The 20,174-nt window shown below is 41.4% G+C and overlaps 1 pseudogene; it reads right to left on the bottom strand.

Annotated features, from left to right (window-relative positions):
* Positions 1–3,222: 3,222 nt before the first annotated feature.
* LOC116751046 lies at positions 3,223–15,396 on the bottom strand (annotated as a pseudogene).
* Between the last annotated feature and the right edge of the window lie 4,778 nt (positions 15,397–20,174).

Below are 20,174 nucleotides of genomic sequence, written 5' to 3'. Positions count from 1 at the left end.
TATTTCATAGTTCCTTTTGCTTTCTGTGGGTGACAAGGCCCAGGGTGTCATTCTTCAGTCTGGCGGATTTCAATACCAAACACGCTTAACCACCATGGGCTGGCATAGGGAAACAAGAGTGGATTAGTAGCCAACTCACAGTTGCGGTGTTTCTGGGTGACCTAGAGCAGTGTAACTTCAAATTTGGCACGTTTTTACTCACTCTGGAGCCTTCCTTTATCCCAGGGAAGTAAGTACTCGACCCAAAGGGCAGCAGGCAATAGATGAAAGGAAGCTAAGCCTCACCCAGTCAGGTCAGCCAACTGAGTGCTTCATGCTTCCAAGCTACCTTTAAAAAGCTTCCTAGGTATGTTAAAGCAAAGTCATCTTTTCTCATTGTGTATTACTACACCCTTTTCATTATGTAAGGGTGTTTGAACTTGGTCTCTACATTATCTATATCACTGAAATGCTGATCGTCATGCTGTTGCTTTCTCACATTTTTTCCTAAAAGGACACAGTTTTCCTATTCTGGAGACGTTTGGAAGCTTGCAATAAAGAAAATCGAGGGCCAGGGTATTGTCTAGTTTGCAGGCCAGAGACTCCTGAACTCCAAACTCGCTGTTCTGCTTCCCAGCTCCAACGCCCACTGCTGGCTTCCTAACTTTGACTTGTCCTAGGGAGTATTGAACTGTTCTCCACTGAGCATTCTGGGTAAACCCTACACTTACCTAAAGACAGCACAGGATAAGACATCCCTCCACTCCTTGCATTTAACCTATATTTCTATCTTTGACCTTCCGATGGCTCTGCTACTAGTAACACTGCATTACTCTCATCATTGATTTAAACATTTCTGTGAATCAAAGTTTTCTTTCTGTTTAGAATTCTTTTTTAAAGGACAAGACCTTCCTGTTGTTATTTCCATAGTACCTGGAAAACAGCTGATGCTTATTGAGTGACAGTTGATTTAAATTGCCCTCAATTTATTAACTGACAAGTACATACAAACAGCCAGAATAGAACAGCCACTCAGCACAATGACATCACATTCCTTCTTTGAATGGCACTTAAAAAAAAAAAAAAAAGAATGTGTAGAACTCAATTTGCAATGTCTTAACCCAGCTTTGGAAAACAGCCCCACCATCGCCACTAGGAAAAAAAAAAAAAAATGAGATGGTTGAAATTCAGATCCATCCAGATTAGGCAAGAAAAGGAAGGGCTGCTTTGCTTTCTTGCCCTTGTGCTGCCTCTTTTCATCATTAGTAATTCTATCCCTCTCTTAACTGATCCTGCAGGGACATATTATCTCACTAGCAAATGAATGCACTGTGGAAAAACTCCCCAAATGCAAATGAACAGGAAGGACGTGCTGATAGTGAAATTAAAGGAGCTCTCTTTTCCCCCTCCCACTGCCCGTGGATGGAGCAGTTATGGAGATTCTGAATCAATTCCACCTCTACTTATTCAAACTTTGTCAAGATAAACCTTTTATCTCATTGTTCTAACGCTACAGAGAGGAGATAATTTACATGACAGTAATTATGTTGCTATATTTAGGAGTGTGTTCTCTGCCCATTTCCGGTAACTTGCTTTTATATAAAACACTGAATGGGCTTTTCAGAACTTGGAAGGTGTGTGTATGATACTATTTAAAACATGACAGCTAGCAGCGCAATATGGGTAGATTTTGCTCACCTCTGTAGCTCTGGGGGAAGATCACAAGAGGAATAATAGCTCTAAAGTTCCTTTTAAACAATGTGTACTACTAGAAGGAAGCTTCTCTAAATTTTATTGGCTTTCTCTTCTCCCCACAAGCAAACGAGTATTTTCATTTTTAATATATTGTATGGAGCTACCAGCAGTTTTTTTTTTTTTAATCTGACATTGATTTATTTTTCTTCATCCCTTAGGTTAAAACAATGAAAAGAAAGAAACTAGTCTGTAGGACCAAACACTTTATATGAAACTTTGACTTCAGAGAGGCTCAAGTAGCATTCTTTCATTTGTTTCACGGTGCTGGTTGGTTTAACCTTTTTTGCCTCGTCCAAACACACTGATCTCCCTGCCAGCTGGGAGTCTGCTGGCCCAGCTGCGCTATGTCATGTCAAAAACCCACGGGCCTTCCTTCCTACCTGGTATCCACAGTTCCCAAAGGATTTAGTCAAGATAATACTGCCCCCCATTTTGAGCTGACCTCTGTGTGAGAGTTACCCAGTTTCATCGAATATTAAGAGTGACTCCAGGATAATATCTTGGGAGGTTATAAAGCTTTACTAAATAGAAAGTCTAGTGTGCCCTGACCCTAAGCCATCTTTCCTCCATCTAAACTCTCAATCCCTAGTGATTCTTAGCCTTCCTAGAACCACCATGAAGTTGTCCACATTTCATTTCTTCTTTCTCTTTCACATTTCATTTTAGTTGCTGAGCTAAAGTCCTGAAATGGCATTTTCACAAATTCTCCTTTCAGAACTAGAAATAACTATATCTCCTTTAGTCCAGTATATTACAATACAGTATTGGGTTTTTAAAAATAAAACAGAAAAAACTTCAATTTAGGCATTCAATCAATGATTTTCTTTATTTTCAATTTTTGTGTAGGGTGGGGAGCACGGAAGAGAGGGGGGAAAAAAACCCCAATGTGTAACATTGCAGGAACAGTGTATATTTCATGTATGTATTATAATAGAATTAGCATATTTCCTGAAAAATTCCTCAAAACTGTGACCGTGTTAGATTTCCAGTGGAGGTGGGAAATCTATAAAGCAGCAGTGCTTTGGAAATCAAACTTCTTGTTACCTGTATGTACTCCATGTGCGCGTGACTTTGAAATGGTGTTTTTATTAACAAGTAGATCTATCGGGAGGCACCCCTGCTGCCTCTGCCCAGCTCATTCCTCTCTTCCCTGTTTCCATTCTCTTCATCTTAGTCTTCACTCCCCACTTTTTTTTTTCACTTTTTTTTTCTCATTAAACTTTCTTTGAATGGTTTTCAAAATTCTGTGACAGATTTTTGGTCAAGTTGTTTCCATGAAAAAGTACTGGTTTTTTAAAACGAATACCTTACACACACACAAAAACGGTTCACAAAACATTCTCCTTTCCTCCTGAAGGTTTTACGATGCATTATTATCACTAACTAGGCTTTTACTAATAAACTTAAATGGCCAATTCAGACCACCCATTCTGAGACTGTTCTACCACGATTAAGAGCAGGCTGGCAGGTACTAGGGATGATATTTATTTAGTCTTGAGTCTTCCCGGCAGACTTGGTGACTGAACCAGCTCCAGCCACCTTCTTGTCCACTGCTCTGATGACACCTGTGGCAACCAATTGTGTCTTATCTCACAAACAGCAAAAGGGCCCAGAGGCAGATAGGCAGAGAAGCTATCAACACAGGTGGGCTTGTCAGGAACCACATCAACTCAGCAGCATCACCAGATGGCATGAGTTTGGGCCCAGAACAACAATCAATCTTCTCAGCTCAGCAAACTTGCAAGCAATGTGAGCTGTGTGATGATTCAGCGCAGGGGTGTAGCCAGCCCTGATGTGGCCTGGATACGGTTCAGGATCATCACCCGAGCCATGAAGCCAGCTGCTTCCACTGGTGGGTCATTTTTGCTATTCCACCAGCCACGCTGCCCATGATGAACATCTTTGACAGACACGTTCTTGACACTGAAGTTCACACTGTCCCCAGGAAGAGCTTCACTCAAAGCTTCATGGTGCGTTTCAACAGACTTTACTTCAGTTGCCTGGAGCAAAGATGAACACCATGCTAGGGGTGAGAACACCAGTCTCCACTCGGCTGCCAGGGACAGTGTCAATACTACCAATTTTGTAGATGTGCTGGTGGGGCAGAGGCAAGGGCTTGTCACTTGGACGAGTTGATGGCAGGGTGCGATCCCAAGCCTCAAGCAGCATGGTTCCACTGGCATTGCCATGTTCACAGGTGACTTTCCATCCCTGGAACAAGGCACGTTAGCACTTGGCTCCAGCACGCTGTCACCGTTCCAACCAGAAATTGGCACAAATGCTACTGTGTCAGGGTTGAGTCAATTTTCTTAATGTAGGTGCTGACTTCCTTTATGATTTCCTTGTATCACTTCCGGCCACAGAGTAGCTCAGTGGGATCCATTTTGTTAACACCAACAATTCGTTGTTTCACACCCGGTGTGGAAGCCAGAGGGGCATGCTCACAGTCTGCCCGTTCTTGAAGATCCCTGCTTCAAATTCACCAACACCAGGAACAACAATCAGGACAGCACAGTCAGCAGGAGATGTGCCTGAAATCATGTTTTTGATAAAGTCTCTGTGTCTTGGGGCATCAGTGATGGTCATAAAATACTTGCTGGTTTTGAATTTCCATAGGGAGCTATCAGTGGTGACACCAAGCTCACCTTCAGCTTACAGTTTATCAAGACCCAGACCGCCCTGAAGGAGCCCTCTCCCATCTCAGCAGACTCCTTCTCAAATTTTTTGATGGTTCTTGTTAATCCCACCATATTTCTAGGTCAGATGGCTAGCAGTGGTAGACTTGCCCGAATCTAGGTGTCCAGTGATGACCATGTTGATAGGAGTCTATTCCTTTCCCATCTTGGCTTAGATTTAGCAGTGGTTTTCATGACATCTGTGCTCTGCCAGCAAACCCAATGCTTCTTCCCTCTTTTTATTTCTTTAATTCCCATTTTTCTCCTTTGGACTTTGCCTTGCCTTCAGTGTGCACATTGGACCTTAGCCCTCGGTGAACTAATACTTAACAGTTTCATGACCCTTAAACCACATCAAGAAAGTCACAAAAGGCTCCTCAAAGGATCGGGAAGAAATACTGCACCTATAAATACACACAGCCGACTTTCTAGGTCTCCTTCCATCATAACTTCAACTTCAAAAAGCAGTTGAAAAGGCCGTCTAATTGTTTACAACATTTGTTAGAACCCTGGATGCAGTTTGGTTTGGAGGTGTGATTCTGATTTGGAAGTTTCCCAGGTGATTCTTGTCCACACCCAAGTCCCCACTGAGATCCTTCCCCAGATAGCCATTGAAGAACCAGAAATCACAATGAAATGCCATAGTCCATATGAAGCTATTTCCACTGTAGGGAAAAACTGTGCTTCATGGGAAACTATGCATTGTCTGCACACAGCACACCCTTCCTGTTATCTGATTCTAGTCTTCACTGCCCTTGAGCTATTTTACAACTTGTATGTTATAGGTAACTGACAGACATGCAAATGCTTCCCTGTCTGGTAGAGGTTCAATTGATTTCTCTCCACTCCCCCTGGAAAAAACCCCAGTTTTGTTCTATTTGCATTCTCATTTCAATATTTCTGATCTTTAAATGTCTCCTTTCAGATTCTCTTGAACCAGTTATAACATCTGTCGTTTCCGTCTTTGATTAATGAGTAGAATCAAATCTTTAAAAAAAAAAAAAAGAATCAAATCTTTAACATATACACATTTTTATATCTGTATGAGGGTCGCGATTTTACCTTTCTATGAAAATTATCTTTTAACACCACTCTCCCCAGCCTGTTCCCACCTCTGATGGTTCGTTCAATGTATAAATCAGGTGATGGTGATTCAGCATTTGATGGGTATAAATAATTTTATAGGTACAACAGGCCATAATACTTTGGAGGTGGGGTGTCCCAGAAAATCTGGGATGTGTGGTTGCTGAACAATCTTTTTCATAGAACAATATAGCTGGAAAGGGTCTTAGTTCCATCTAGTCTCCTTCACTATAGGAACAAGGCCAACCAAAGCTCAGAAATATGGAGAGTTTTTTCAAAAGTGCACAGATTTTGAGTAGCAACAAAATTGAGTTTGAACCCAAATCTGGCTAATTCCAGACTCCAAAGCCTTTATTACTACAGTCAATCTTCTCTTCCTAAAGTGGGCCTGACAATATGAACCTGAAGCTGACTGTAAGACTTAAAGCCAGAATCTAAATAGAAAACCCTAACGTCAATGCCACAGCAGGCCCTCTGTGCTCTCCCTCAATGCCTGAAATGAAATGACAAAACAAATGGCACCACTCCTGTGTCTGACTGGTCAACCAGTCTCCTTAATTCATAGGCACACTTCACATGTCATTTATTCTCCCACAGTGCTGAAGCACGTAATAAATGCTCGATAAAATTTTGTTGAATAGAACTGATTGGAGTAGAAGTAGCAGAGATGCAAAGGACCCACAGCTGATTTTAAACAAGCAAGCTTTAACTAGAGAGCTCCAAAGAGCCAGCCTGTTGTTTTCATCCCAAGTTGTACCCTAATCCTTCTGTGAACCATACATTCTAAAAATAACCCAACCAGGTTTGTAGTGAATAATTTATCATCTAGAACAATTATTATAACTAAATACCCTGACCCACTTTTTGCTGGTACATTCCGATTGACATAGGAGGACTGTCAGAAACGCTTTGGAGTGAATGACAGCCTATTTTAGGAAATCAGTAGCTGCACTTACATTGGTTGCGCTTCCTTCCCAGGTCAGTTTTCAGTTCGGGTGGATGATGCAGGGCGGTATTAACAAAGGCGCCCTATAGCATGGATGCCTGAGAGCTCTTTAAACTGTGTGCTAACAATATTTTTATATACTCTGTCTTTCCCTCACCTTCCCGCCCCCCGCCCCCCCAAGCTGTTTCCTTAGCTGCCTGAGCTGTTTGGCCCTGTCTGAATTGCTGCTGCTCAAGCCTTTTCTGGCAGGTTGCCCAGGGAGCAGCTCTCCTGTCGATTCTGCCTCTCTCCAGGAGTTGCCTGCCTTCGGTATAATGGGCAACATTGAAAGCCGCAAGGCGTTCGGTCGACAAGGTCAGAGTGCCTTTCATTCCCGCAATAATCAACCAGTGTAGCTCTTCCTCAGACCTGGGGAGAGAGAAGATAGAGGTCAAAAGAGCAATTACATTTCACATTGACTCCAGAAAAGGCTTGGATCACGAGACTAAAAAGCAAAACGGATTCTTGCTTCATTCTGTTCCATTCTCTCTCTGGTCATCTTTGTTATTAACACTAGCCTGAAACCATAACAAGTTTTAGCTTGATGACGTGCAAAGCGCATTTTCCGCCTCCAGATGAGATCTTTCTTCTTAGACATTTAGCACTGTCAGAATATTGCAAAAGAATGCAAATGAGCTGCAGGATCTATAACCAGAGACAGTAAGCAAAGGCCATTAATTATGTTTTTAAAAAATGTTAACCCTAGCAGACTGTATAACAAGCAATTGTGCTAATTTCAATCTGTAATCAGTCCCTACATTAGCATAACTTTATTTATTTAGCATTAAGGCAACAATTTAGAGAATATAATTTAGTTGCAAATGTCAGTAATTTTGCAGTGGCAGACTGTTGTTACAAAGCTACCTCTATTTGACCTTACAGCTGCCAGGACTAATTACTTTAATTGCATTAATTGCACTGACCATTCTGGTGTTTAGTGTATTTGCTGTTTCCCTTTAACCATTGAGCAAATCAACCAGGCTGAATTCTGAGGAAAATGGGCCAATGTTTTCTTCTAAATCTTCTTTGATTCTTTTCTGCCTTTTGAGACGCCAGATGATTCACAGATGATCAGTGCTCTCACTGAGATCAAGAATTTTGAGGAAAGCCCATGAAAGGGAAAAAAAAAAAATCTGTTTCTTCACTGAACTTTATTGCTATTGCTGACTCGATTAAAATACAATCATTTTACTAACTACCAAGAAGCATTTAAAAGAGGGTGTGGCAGGTTGACAGTAAGTTAAAAGTCTCTCATTTCACACTTTGGAATGAAAACATTTCAGGTTATTTTTTCAGATAACTGAGATTACTTTGCTCAACAACTTGGATTGCTAAAATATTCTATTATAAATGATACATATCTATCTGCTTTGCAATAATAATAGCCAACAATAGCCAGTGCCTGCTATTATTCCAGGCACTGTTTTAGACACTTGACATGTATTTATTCATTTAATCCTCTCAAAAATCCTATAAAATACGTATTATTACTGTTGTTGTTGTTATACATAGGAAGTAATGTAATTCATGGCAGAGCCAGGATTCAAATCTAGATATCTGGCTCTGAAGCCTCTGAGCTTGACCTTGAAGCTAGATCAGTTAAGAATTAGATCAAATTCTTCCTACAATTCCGCTACACAAAATTGATAAAACAGCTTTCCTCCTAAGTCCTGGCTTGCTGTCTCTGGTTCCTCATATTTATACGACAGAGCTTCAGTTTGGCAAAATTCCTCTTGGAAGTGAGGCGGCCAGATCTGATTAAAGTCTTAACACTCCCAATGTGTGCAATACTTCTTCAGGCTAAGTTCTACTCATCTCTAAGCTTTCAGCCCCTATATCACGTCCTTGGAGATGCTTTCCTTGACCCCCCCCCCCCCCCCCCCCCCATCTTATTATGAGCTCTGGTGGGACCATGAACGTTTCTTTCTTAGCACTAACATCCTTCAATTCAATATTTAATAACCCCAAATTAACACAACATTGTAAATCAACCAAACTTCATTAAAAATAAAAAAAATTTTTTTAAATAATTAATAACCCAGATACCCTGCCTTTAATAGGGTAAGGAGGAGTGGTACTGTCCATTTTCAGTAGTTTTACTATTAACTATTCAATCCCACAAAAAAGCACAAAAAAATTCACAAAACTCCTGATTCCATTAGGTTTGAGATGTATATTCCAATTAGCTGGTGTCCACAGGATGAGATACATGAATGGCTTCTATCACTTTTTTTTTTTTCCAATTCCTCCCCAGCTCCTCAGCAGGTGTGGAGCCCTATTCTGGATTTTCTGATGAGTAATAAACCTTTGGACTTTATCCCTTCCTCCATGTCCCCTTTATATCCAGCTATTATATAACCCATGATTCTGGCAAACCTGGATTCTCCCTGTATTAAACATACCCCAACTTTCTGTGTCCATGACTAGGTTCACATGATTGCTCCCCGCCCACATTCCCCACTCCCCCATCCCATCTGCTTTTTGTTTTCACAGAAGATCTGTGAAATCCTCATACAGCATATCCATATCTTTTCTAGAGCATCTGCAATGGGTTATTCCATCAGTTCTATCTCCTCAGCCCTGACCTCCTTTCTCTGACCCTCTGCTCGGCCTCCCTTCAACCCTTCATCATCTCTTGTAGGGACTGTTGCAGCAGTGGCCCAGCTTCTGGCTGCTCCCAGCTCTGTCCTTTACACAGCTGTGTCCCCTGTGGACAATCATTCAGGAGCTCCCTGCCTGGCATTTAACACATTTTGTTTTCAGTCCTCAGGCACATCTGCCAGGCATCTTTACATTTTGAATCTGAAGGGTGTTCTTCTGGTAGAGAAGACAGAGCAAAACAGGAGCTGAGTAATTTTATTTTGTCTTGTTACCATTACATCACAATCTCTTAGAAATATGACTAAAACTTCCTTGTTCTTCTTTGCTCCCTACACATTGGTAAAAGTCATTCTTTGTTATCTCTTTTTTCCCCTAGCAAAATTGAGCCTATTTTTAACCTTATTCTTTATGACACTACTCTTCTAGGTTTGTGCTATTGTGTTGCTTTTGTTCTTGGCTACAAGTTCTTTAATCTTTCAAACGTGCTTTTAAAAATCTTAGCTCAAAGGAGAGTTCTCTGAGCAACCATATTGGTTTCTGTAGATTTTCTTCCATATTCGGGTTATTTTTATTACATAGCTAGAATTTCATTTTCTACTCCTTATGGACCTATCTACACCCTTTCAGAAAACCCTCTGGTCAAGAGACTGAATGTATATTTTCTTTGAACTTTTTGAAATTTGCTTTTCCATAGTCTTGAATGCATGTCAGATACTGATGAACATTCCTGGCTTTTGCTCATTTGAATTCTGAGAAGCTCTCATTTTCTCCCAAGGTTCTCAGCACTTTGTTCTAAACTTGCCCTATCTTGAAGATCAGAATCAAGTTTAGAGGAACTGTGTCCTTCAGATCCAAGCCGACAATCTACATCTCTTGATCTGCTGAGTTGAAGACCTCTGTCCCTAGAGGCAGAGAAATGCCCAAACTCCACACTGCCTAATAATTTTGATGTATGTAAGTAGAATTTTTATCATATCCATTTTATTAAAAAATATAACCTTTATTTCAATATTTTTCCTAGGCAGAGTTTTTTTGTTTGGTTGGTTTTTTGCGGTACGCGGGCCTCTCACTGTTGTGGCTTCTCCCGTTGCGAAGCACAGGCTCCGGATGCGCAGGCTCAGCAGCCATGGCTCCGCGACATGTGGAATCTTCCCGGACCGGGGCACGAACCCGTGTCCCCTGCATTGGCAGGCGGACTCTCAACCACTGTGCCACCAGGAAAGCCCATAGGCAGAGTTTTTTTGTTTCCTTGATTTTTGTTTGTTTGTTTTAGTTTTAAAAGCTATTGGTGAAATTTCTTGTGAAAATAAAAATGAAATAACACCACAGTGATAGTCGCATAATTTGTGATCCTTAAAGGAACTAGTCTTCTTCGCACATAACTGTCAGCTACACATATAAACTTTCTTTGGAAAGTCTCTCCCAGATGTTAATGGAAATACTGATTTCCCCCTTTTTTTTATAGCATCTGTTTACCATGCTACCTCCTCATCTCCATTCTGAGCTATGGTCTCTTAAGTGTCTGTGTCAGAGGCAAATGCCAAAACCAAGGTGACTAAGCTGGTGTCAAGCCAGTTGCAGAAACAGAGAGAAGACTTAACTAATGGCACAGATCTTCTAAGTCAATGGACTCTGTCTCCCCTAATTTCATTATCAATTCACCACAGGAACCTGACAGAGTCAGTATGTTAAGTCGAATTCAAAAGCTCAAAAACGAAAAGGGAAAAAAATCCAATCTCAGAGTCAGGTAGACACATCATATTTCAGAGAAAATCTTTAGTATCGATTTATAGCTGCAGACTCTTGTCCAATGGTTTCCTCTTTAAATTAAGAACACTAATGATTTCCCATCCTGAAATTAATAAGCCAAAAGCCGCACAAATTCAAAAAAGGCACTGACTGTCGTACTTCATCCAGGAAGTGCCAATAAGTGGATGCCCAGCCTGTTCCCTTCAGCGACTGTGGTTGATGACGCACTATAGCATCTTGAGAGTCGCTCGCGTCCTTGGGAGGCGTTCTGGCCGTATGTCGAGAGGCCGTAAATTTGAGATGGAACATCCTGTTTGTTGAGGCTTCTGTGCATGCAGTCCAACTGCTCTCTGATAAACAGATTTGTTTGGGAGAGAAGTTCCTGCCTAAGTAGTTTGGAGACTTAATTGTGCTCACGGAAAGGCGACACAGACCCCACGTGGAGACAAGCCAGGCAGTCTGGGGCATGTGCAAGGCACAGAATTAGTTCCAGAGGTGGGACAGCCACAGAGACTTGAAACAGAATCGAAACCAGAAAAAAGGAAACAGTTGTTTGTGGGGAACAGGAAATAGATAGTAAGAGGAAATCGACATAGAGTCATTTTTGTACTGAGTATTTTTATTTACCCTGTGCTGTTGTATGCCATCTTTGTAAGCCACATTAAATTATTTTAAAAATAATGTGGGAGTATGATTGAATAAATGAAGTCTCTTTAGAACATTTTAAGTTAGCTGATTAGGAAAAAAAAAGATTCAGAAACCTTCCCAATGTTCCCTAAAGGAAAAAAAGGGCAGCTTATATTCCTACTTAATTATCTGTTTTTACAAAAGTAAGTTGATTGTATTAAAATACTGGAGTCCTCTGCAACTACCTTGGAATCTCTTCTGGGGGGGTGGTAAGTCTACCATTTTGATTGGTGCATACATTAGAGATTTACATTTTTAAAATGCACACTCCTACAGCCTTCTGTTATATATCTATTATGGCCGGACTTCCTTGGTGGCGCAGCGGTTAAGAATCTGCCTGCCAATGCAGGCCACACAGGTTCAAGCCCTGGTCCGGGAAGATCCCACATGCCGTGGAGCAACTAAGCCTGTGCCCCACAACTACTGAGCCTGAGTTCTAGAGCCTGCGAGCCACAAAAACTGAGCCCATGTGCCGCAACTACTGAAATCCGCGCGCCTAGAGCCCGTGCTCCACAGCAAGAGAAGCCACTGCAGCGAGAAGCCTGAGCACCGCAACAAAGAGTAGCCCCATTCACTGCCACTAGAGAAAGCCCGTGCACAGCAACGAAGACCCAACACAGCCAAAAGTAAACAAAAAAATAAATTTATAAAATATATATATATCTGTTATGGCATTTTTCTTTGTAATGATTCACTCATATGTTGTCTTGCCCACCAGACTGAATTCCTGGTGGGATCACAATGTCTCCAGCACCTACAAGGGTACCTAGAACAGAGACGACATGCAGTAGATACTATCTGGGGATTAATATTAAATAATACAATGTAACTAATTTGTAGGATAGTTACAAGAATTAAATGAGATAACATAAAAATCCCAAACGTGTCTGAATCACAGTAGGAACTCAACAGTTACTTCTCTACCTCCTTCTCTGAACTAAAGGAAAAATATTCTTTAATTTTTAAAGCCGTGTAGAATACTAAATACCAAATTTCACTTAATAAGAAATATGTACTCTGTAGAACTTAGTTAGCTCATGAAAATAATCATATTTAGAAATTTAAGGCCCAGGTAGGTGGATGGGAACAGAAAAACACTGGGAAACAAAATTTGGCTTCTTTCCTCACAATGCTTCATGGGCAAAATGGCCATAGGGAAATGTTGGTCTCCCTTCTCCTACAATCTCTTATCAGTTCCTGGAACTAACCTGGATCTTTTTTCCATCTTGGATGAACCCCCAGGCCCCAAGCCCAGACTATGGTTTGGCCACTTGAAGGGAGAGCTAGAAAATTTGGTGCCAACAGCTCAGATCAATATTTCCTCAGACTGAGTCACTCATTGTTCTGCACGAATCTCATGGCTGAGATGTCTTCTGGACTCTCCTACCCCAGAATAACCTGGCATTTGCATCTTGCAAACAGACAAGCTCTTTGCTCTAAAGTTGGCTGCTGAGGAATAGCTCTACAGGTGTTATAAGGAGAGGAAGGCTTTGTGAAAGAAAGTACAGTATAGATATATGGTGGGGGGTGGGGAGGGAGGCACTGTGCACCTAAAGGGTTTTTAGTCAGTTGTTAAGGACAAGCTATGACTTTGGCCTTCTAGGAAGAATGATTTCCCGTATATGGTAAACCTTGAGATTCACCAGACAAATCTATATGCTGGTTAAAAAATATCCAGTATGAAGCAAAGGTGAAAGAGAGAGTAATTACTGTGTCCACAAGTAGTCTTGTCTATTCTTGTGAAAATGACCATTAGGCTACACTGTATTGCCTTTGTGGTTGGTTTCCATCAGACCGGAACTAGCTACAAAAGAGTGAACAAAGGATGTCCCTTCCTGAAAACAATGTCTATCATTTCAATGATTTCTAAACACCTCTCTCTCTCCATCAACTTTCTAATCTCTTTAAATTGCTAGTGAGAAGGGCTTTAACACATCCAGTTAGTGATTCTTACTTCTTGGGTTGTAATTGGAAGAGGAGCAGTGCCTCTGATCACTTAGAAGAGATTTTGGAAAGAACACCTATAATGAGATTTAAAAATAAACAGCATCTTTTTACTGTGGTCTCTGTCTGCCATTGAGACAGACTTACTGTTGGTGGACTGACTGGTGGGAACAGCATGGAGCTGACTCTACTTATGAGAGATCTGTCTGCTTACTCTTTCAAGAGGGAACTGATCAACTTTCTGTTGAATTCTCCTTTTCTGTGTCACCAAAATTCTCTGGTCATCTACAATTCTTCATTCCAAGAAATGGGGCATATTGGAGACTCTGAGGTCTTTGCAGAAACCAGAAAAGAAATGAGTCTAAGAACGTGAGTCAGGCATCAGCACTGACCTCAGTGTTTTCCTTAAAAGGCAAATGCTCCACTATGACTCTGAAAATAGGGCTCAAAACACTTTTGGCCTCCGGAGTAGCCAGTCCAAAGCTTGATATTGGACCATATTGACGAAAAGTTCTCAGCCCCAAGCTGCACCTCAGAAACATCAGGGGCCTTAAAAAAAGAAAAGAGAAAGGAAGAGAATAGTATAATATGATGAAAAAAAGGCAAACCATGCAAAAAAGTGCACTGTGAAATAATGTTCTCTCCCAACCCAGCCTTCAGTTTTCCAGTCTTCAATTCCCTCTCATCCAGGATTAAAAAAGAATAGAGCTGTCCAGTCCTCATACCTACTGAATCAGTATCTCTGGCAGGTGTATGTTTAATAAGCTGCCCAGATGATCCTATTGCTCAGTCAGGTTAAGAACCACTGACCTTGACAGGGTGACAACACTCCCAGGATCTCCCACTATAGTGGGTACATGATATGATGCATGGGCTTGGGAACCGACTGAGTGCAGGGGACTTCAGAATTGGAAATCGCTTCTTGTGTGTTCTTGTTAGGGAGAGGAGGTTTTGCACTACTTGTTTAAGAGGCAGAGCAGTATAGTTCAAACAAAACAACACAATAATAAAGCAAATGTCCTGCCTGGGACTTAAGAAAATGGTCCAGATCTGACTTTGCCAGCAATTCCCTGTGCAACATTGCCCCCAGGTATGAAAACCTGGCTCTCAGAAATTTGTAAATTTCACCTCTCTAATCTTCTATAGTTTGGTGGCCTACCCTGGACCTAGTCATACTTTCTTCTTCCTGATCAATTCCAGTTTTGTTAGAGTATCTAAGCCCCCCCCTCCCCCAACACAGCTCAAATTCCCCAAGGGAAGCTGACCCCCACACAGCCCAGGGAAGAGCCTGACTGGTAGAGGGATAAGTCCTTGCCTCTTCAGGAATGGGTATGTGACCCAAGTCCAGTTAATCTAAAGTGAAGACAGATTGGTGGGAGGTTTCTGAATTGTGAGAAGCCTTGTAATAGGGGAGAATAAATCTGACTCCATATTAGATCTGTTCCTTTTACTTTAATCTTTGTGCTCACTCATGCTGGCTCTGCACCTTTTGTAAAAGAATGTTGTCTATACCCTGAAATATACAGGATAGCCTATTCTCAAGGCTCTGACCTTTCAGAGTCCATTCATATAGAGGCAAAAAGTTGCAGAACAGAGAATAACATTTGTCTTTTGGAGGTTTACAGGAACATGGTGACCTGACCTAGGTGAACAGCTGTAAGAAAAAACGATTCCGACACTAAGTTTGCAACAACTAACCATGCCCCTCCCTCACCTTGCCTTTAAAAGTCCTTTGCTCAAACCCTTTGGGGAGTTCGAGGATTTTGAGGCATGAGCCACCCAGCCACCATCTCCTTGCATGGCCCTGCAATAAACCTTCTCTGCTGCAAATTCTGGTTTGGCTTCACTGTGCATTGGGCACAGGAATTTGTGTTTGGTAACAGCCTGTTCCTCTCTCCTACTAACAGTGAACATAGCTCTGATGGCTACTGGGGCCATCCTGTGGACCGAACTCTGGTGATGAGCTCACACTCGGTCTGCAGAGTAGAAAGGCTAGAGAACATAGACCCAGTCGATATATTGAACCACAGAATCCAGCAATGCTGAAGCTCTCACTCTATCCAGACTTCCTGATATACGGAGCCAATAAATCTATTGTTTAAGCAACATTGAGCTGAGTTTTCTGTTCCCTGAAGCTGAAATCTTCCTAAATAATCCATCTTTTTAAGTCTAAATCTCTCACTCAAGGCCTTAACTCATTCCCTGCTCTCAGGTAACTATTATTAACTTCTCGGCCATTTACCTTGTCTTTATATCTTTTTCAGCTTTATGACCCTTAGATAACTTAGTGACTATTGAATCGCCATTTTTACCATTTCTTTCTCTGTCTACTCTTGGCCCATCACAAATTAGCATTTAGGAGCACCGAAGTGTATATATAATACATGTAGCCCAGTTCTTGTTCACAGTATGGGGATACTTTACCCAGTGACAAGTGGAGAGGGAGCTTACGTTCAGACTGTCACCAGCTTTGGAAATCTAGGGGTGTCTGTAGGAGATATTACCAATGTCCCTTTCTAGCTTTCACTAAGAAAAGGACCTTTTGAATCTTAACGTTAAATGAACAAGAAGTAGATTATTCTCTTCATGTGGAATGTAAAGTTTTTTTGTCTATCTCTTGGGAAGGCGATTTTATAGGCACTCAGGAGAGAAGAGGAAGGAAGGAAGGAAGGGAGGGAGGGAAGAAAGAATCAATTTTTTTCTAATCTTATGTCCCAGGATGCTTTCATATATAATTTCAGTTAAATCTTACAACAAGCCTGCAAGGTAGGTTTATCTTCACTTTACATTTAGGGCAACTGAAGCTTAAAGCAGTGATTTTCTCAAGGCCACTCAAGTGCATGTCAGAGCCAGATTCACACCAAGGACCATGCAACTCCAAAGCCATATATCTTCTACACCTGAAACATTTTTAGCCCTTTATCCCCTCGGAAAGGTTTTTGGACTTTTGCAATCCCCTCAGACCACCTCTTTGCTGAGCAGGTGGTAGGCATCACCTGGGCAGGCTTCTGGCATCTGGCTGTTGGGCTTCCTTCCCTGGGTATTTCCCATGCTTCTCCTAGCGCCCTCAGAAGCCAGCCCTGTGCCCGGCTACCCCTCTCACAGGTGACTGAAGTAAACTCAAGGTCACTGAATAAATGGCGGATAACGAGGCTGCGCTCCCATCACATAGTTCCCTGGCTTGATTCCTCTATGATACTTTGGTGGTCTTGGGGTCACCATTGGTGAAATTATAGTCCTGGCTCTAGCTAGCAACCTGGTCTTGTGGATCACTGCAATGTACTGAATCGTTCACAAATACCTACTACACAGCTTCTATGCTGCATATTTTCTCTCAGGCAATCTGTCCCAGTTCTCAGTGAAGACTGCTACAGCTCCCAGGTACACACATCTATGTACTCGCTCACAAGTCAAGCTTAGAGTATGAGGAATCACCGTGAGCAGAGTGGGGCCGCCCTCTTTTCAGCGTTGTCCCCGGTCATGATGTCAGAGAAGCGTGGTAGTACGGAGAGAGAGTGGATGGGAAGAAATGTTGCAAGAAGGGAAGAAAAAAGAGAGGGAGGGAAGGAGGAAGATCTGGACTGGTTCAACTGATAGTACCGCTGATAAGATTTGTACCAATTCTACCCGCATAGAGATTGCTGTGGCTTAGTGATGTCAGTATCAACACTTCTGAAAACTATATTTAGAGGAGAATAGCTTAAGAAGATCCAGAAATCAACCCAAAGATACTGCCAGAGTTCCTTTTGGTGTTGCAGTGTGGTCATTCTTCTTACTGAAGCAAATAACTGAAGGGAATCCTGATGATCTGGTCTCTTCCCCCAATCCACCATGTCCTGTAATTTGATGGGAAAGGGGGAAGGAAGAACACAGATTCCCACATTTCATGATCGTTTCTTGTATGACAGGAATTTTCATATTTATACTTCATTTGTTCATCACAAATCCTCTTCAGTGAAGGTAGGTGGAAATTATAAGCTCCGTTTTTTACAGCAAAGATAACTGAAGCTTAGAGAATTTGAGTAACGTTCCCTATCATCACTAGCGAGTGACTAAGTAGAGACTAGAACTTGCTCTTGTATCAATGCCAGGTTCTTCACATGCATCATCTCATTTAATCTACAGAACATTTGTATGAGGTACGTACTATTCTCTCAGAGTTCTGGAGGCCAGAAGTTCAAAACCAAGGTTTCAGCAGGGTAATGCTCCCTTCAAACGCTCTAGGGGAGAATCCTAACTTGCCTCTTCTAGCTCATGGTGGCTCCTGGTGTTTCTTGGCTTGTGGTAGCATAACTCCAATCTCTGCCTCTGTCTTCATATGGCCTTCTTCCCTGTGTCTCCTCTTATGTCCCTACAAGAACTCTTTCATTGGATTGAGGGCCTACCCTAATCCAGTAGGATCTCATTTTGATTCTTCCCTTAACTATTTCTGCAAAGACCTTATTTCCAAATAAGATCACATTCTGGGGTTCTGGGTGGACATGAATTTTTGAAGGACACTACTCAACCCACTGTAGCAGGTCAGGAAATAGTATGCTTAAGATCACACAGCTATGTGGGCTCAAGATCTAATTACCAACTATATTTATTTAATACTAAGTCTTGTTTATAAGAAATTTAGAGCAACCTTTGGGGGCTCACATACTTAAGTGGTGGACTTTGCATGGGGGTCTAGGTCTCATAATAGCAGGTAGAAAGGGAAGCTGGAGAAACAGTTTATTACAATTAATGTGGCTCTGTTTGAGGCCCCCGCCTAATAGGTGTGGTAGTGTAGAAATGATAAAAAACACATGAACATTTTTGGTAAACAACTAGAGCAGAAGAACCTTGTCTTAAGGGCTCTGTTGGCACAGGGGTCATATGGGACAACACATGGTGTGAAGGGTGAGAAGATGGAGTGACAAAGATGACAATGATGAGATACCGTGATGACAGGGAACTCAATGTTGGGACAATGAAGAGAAAGGCTCTCAGGTGTTTACAGGCTTTTTAAATGAGAGTAGGAGATTTTAAGCAAATTAATTAAAACTACACTCTTGCATGTCCTTAAGTGTTTGATAAGGATATCAATAAAGATTAGGAATTACTTTTTTGGGTGTGCCTCTTTAGTTGAGATACATCTGCAAAAGTGGTCTAAGTTTTGGTCATGGATTTATAGACATGATACAAAGATTATATAGAAATTAGGGAAAAATTCTTGACATTGTGCTGGAAGTTTTGTATCTTCTATATATTATCCAAATCTTGGGGGAAAAGAGCATGATTCAAAAATCAGGAGATGAAAAGATCAAGGAAAGGTCAGAAATGGGGGAGGGGTTGGGCACTCAAGTAACCCAGCAAATGAAAAAAGCATAGACAAGAAACGTGATAACATGGAAATCAGATTTACAGTGGTGGGTGAATTAAGTCTAAAATTCAAAAGCAGTCTTTAGACGCTCTTGTGAAACAGGTTTTTTGTTTTTTTTTTTTTGACTTCCTCATAAACTTCCTTCTGTTGATAAGCTGCAACATTTTTATTATAGAATTGTTAAGTGCTCCATTTGGGGGCATCCATTGCTAGGCAGGTCATTGAAATCTAACAAAATGAACATTAATACATTTATTTCAAACGAGGAGGACGAGGGCCTTATGGATGTGTCTACATATGAAGCTAAGAGGAGAAATGCGTTTTTCCTTAAGACTGTTGGTCACTTCAACAAAGGAGAAACTAGAATATCAATTAAAAGTCTGATTTCATCTAAGTAACATGAAGGATGAGAATTCATGTAGTCCCTTTTGTACCCCAGCCCTGACTGTGCCCAGCCATTTGCTGGAGACTTTCTAGTGCCTTGAAACATTCTTAGTGTTTTGAGAATGGTGCTGAATTGTTTCCTTCGCAACAGATTTAACAACAAAAAAGGAGCGTTTTCTTTCCTTTTTTTTCTCATTTTCAGACATAATCTTGGCAGAATGTTTAAAAGAAAGATAAACAAAATGTCAGGAACACTTACAAAAGAACACTAAAACAGAGAGGCAAGGGGCGGCAGGAAACAGAATGAATGGATATTGTCATACAGATGGCGGTCACTGCTCAAGTGGCTGATACAGTGATACTGAGTTTTCTCTCATGCGATGATTGACAGTGAACTCATTTCAAATAGCTCTGACAGGGCAGAAGCAGAAAGGAAGCGCCTCTCCTTTTCTTCTCTGCCACAAGGGGTAAGTCATAAAGTCCCTCTCAGTAACACAGAGTCATGTATTTGCGAGGTTAAGAGCGTAAGTGGGAGAATAAATGCTTAGCTTCCCAAATTACCTTGTTCCCTGGGAGGCTTCATCAAAACCTAACAGAATCTGCATGGATGCTCCAAAATCTGCCTGTTCTAAGCACCCACAGATGTTTTCTCTTGGCACCGATAATAAGGATCTAGGATTAAATGTTACCATTTAATAATTAATACCATTCAAACTCTCCCTCCCTTCTGTTTAAAGTTGGCACGAGGGCATAACTGCCGATGTGCTGACATCCTGGAACACCCTTCCTGCTGAGTTCCATGCTATTCAGGATAAAAGTACTTTAATTTCCCAAGACGTAATAATTGTAGTTTTCATAAACTGGGGCCATATGTTGGAATCTGTTCACATACCTGCAGTTACTTACCCTTATATACAAAAATTGGCAAATGATTTCTTTCAAAGAAATTAGGATGTGGATTCTCTAACATTCTCCTGAATATTTT

Source organism: Phocoena sinus, chromosome 3 (assembly GCF_008692025.1).
Source record: "Phocoena sinus isolate mPhoSin1 chromosome 3, mPhoSin1.pri, whole genome shotgun sequence".
Lineage (NCBI taxonomy): Eukaryota > Metazoa > Chordata > Mammalia > Artiodactyla > Phocoenidae > Phocoena > Phocoena sinus.
Note: the sequence above shows the minus strand (reverse complement) of the source record. Positions and strands in the feature narration are given on the sequence as shown.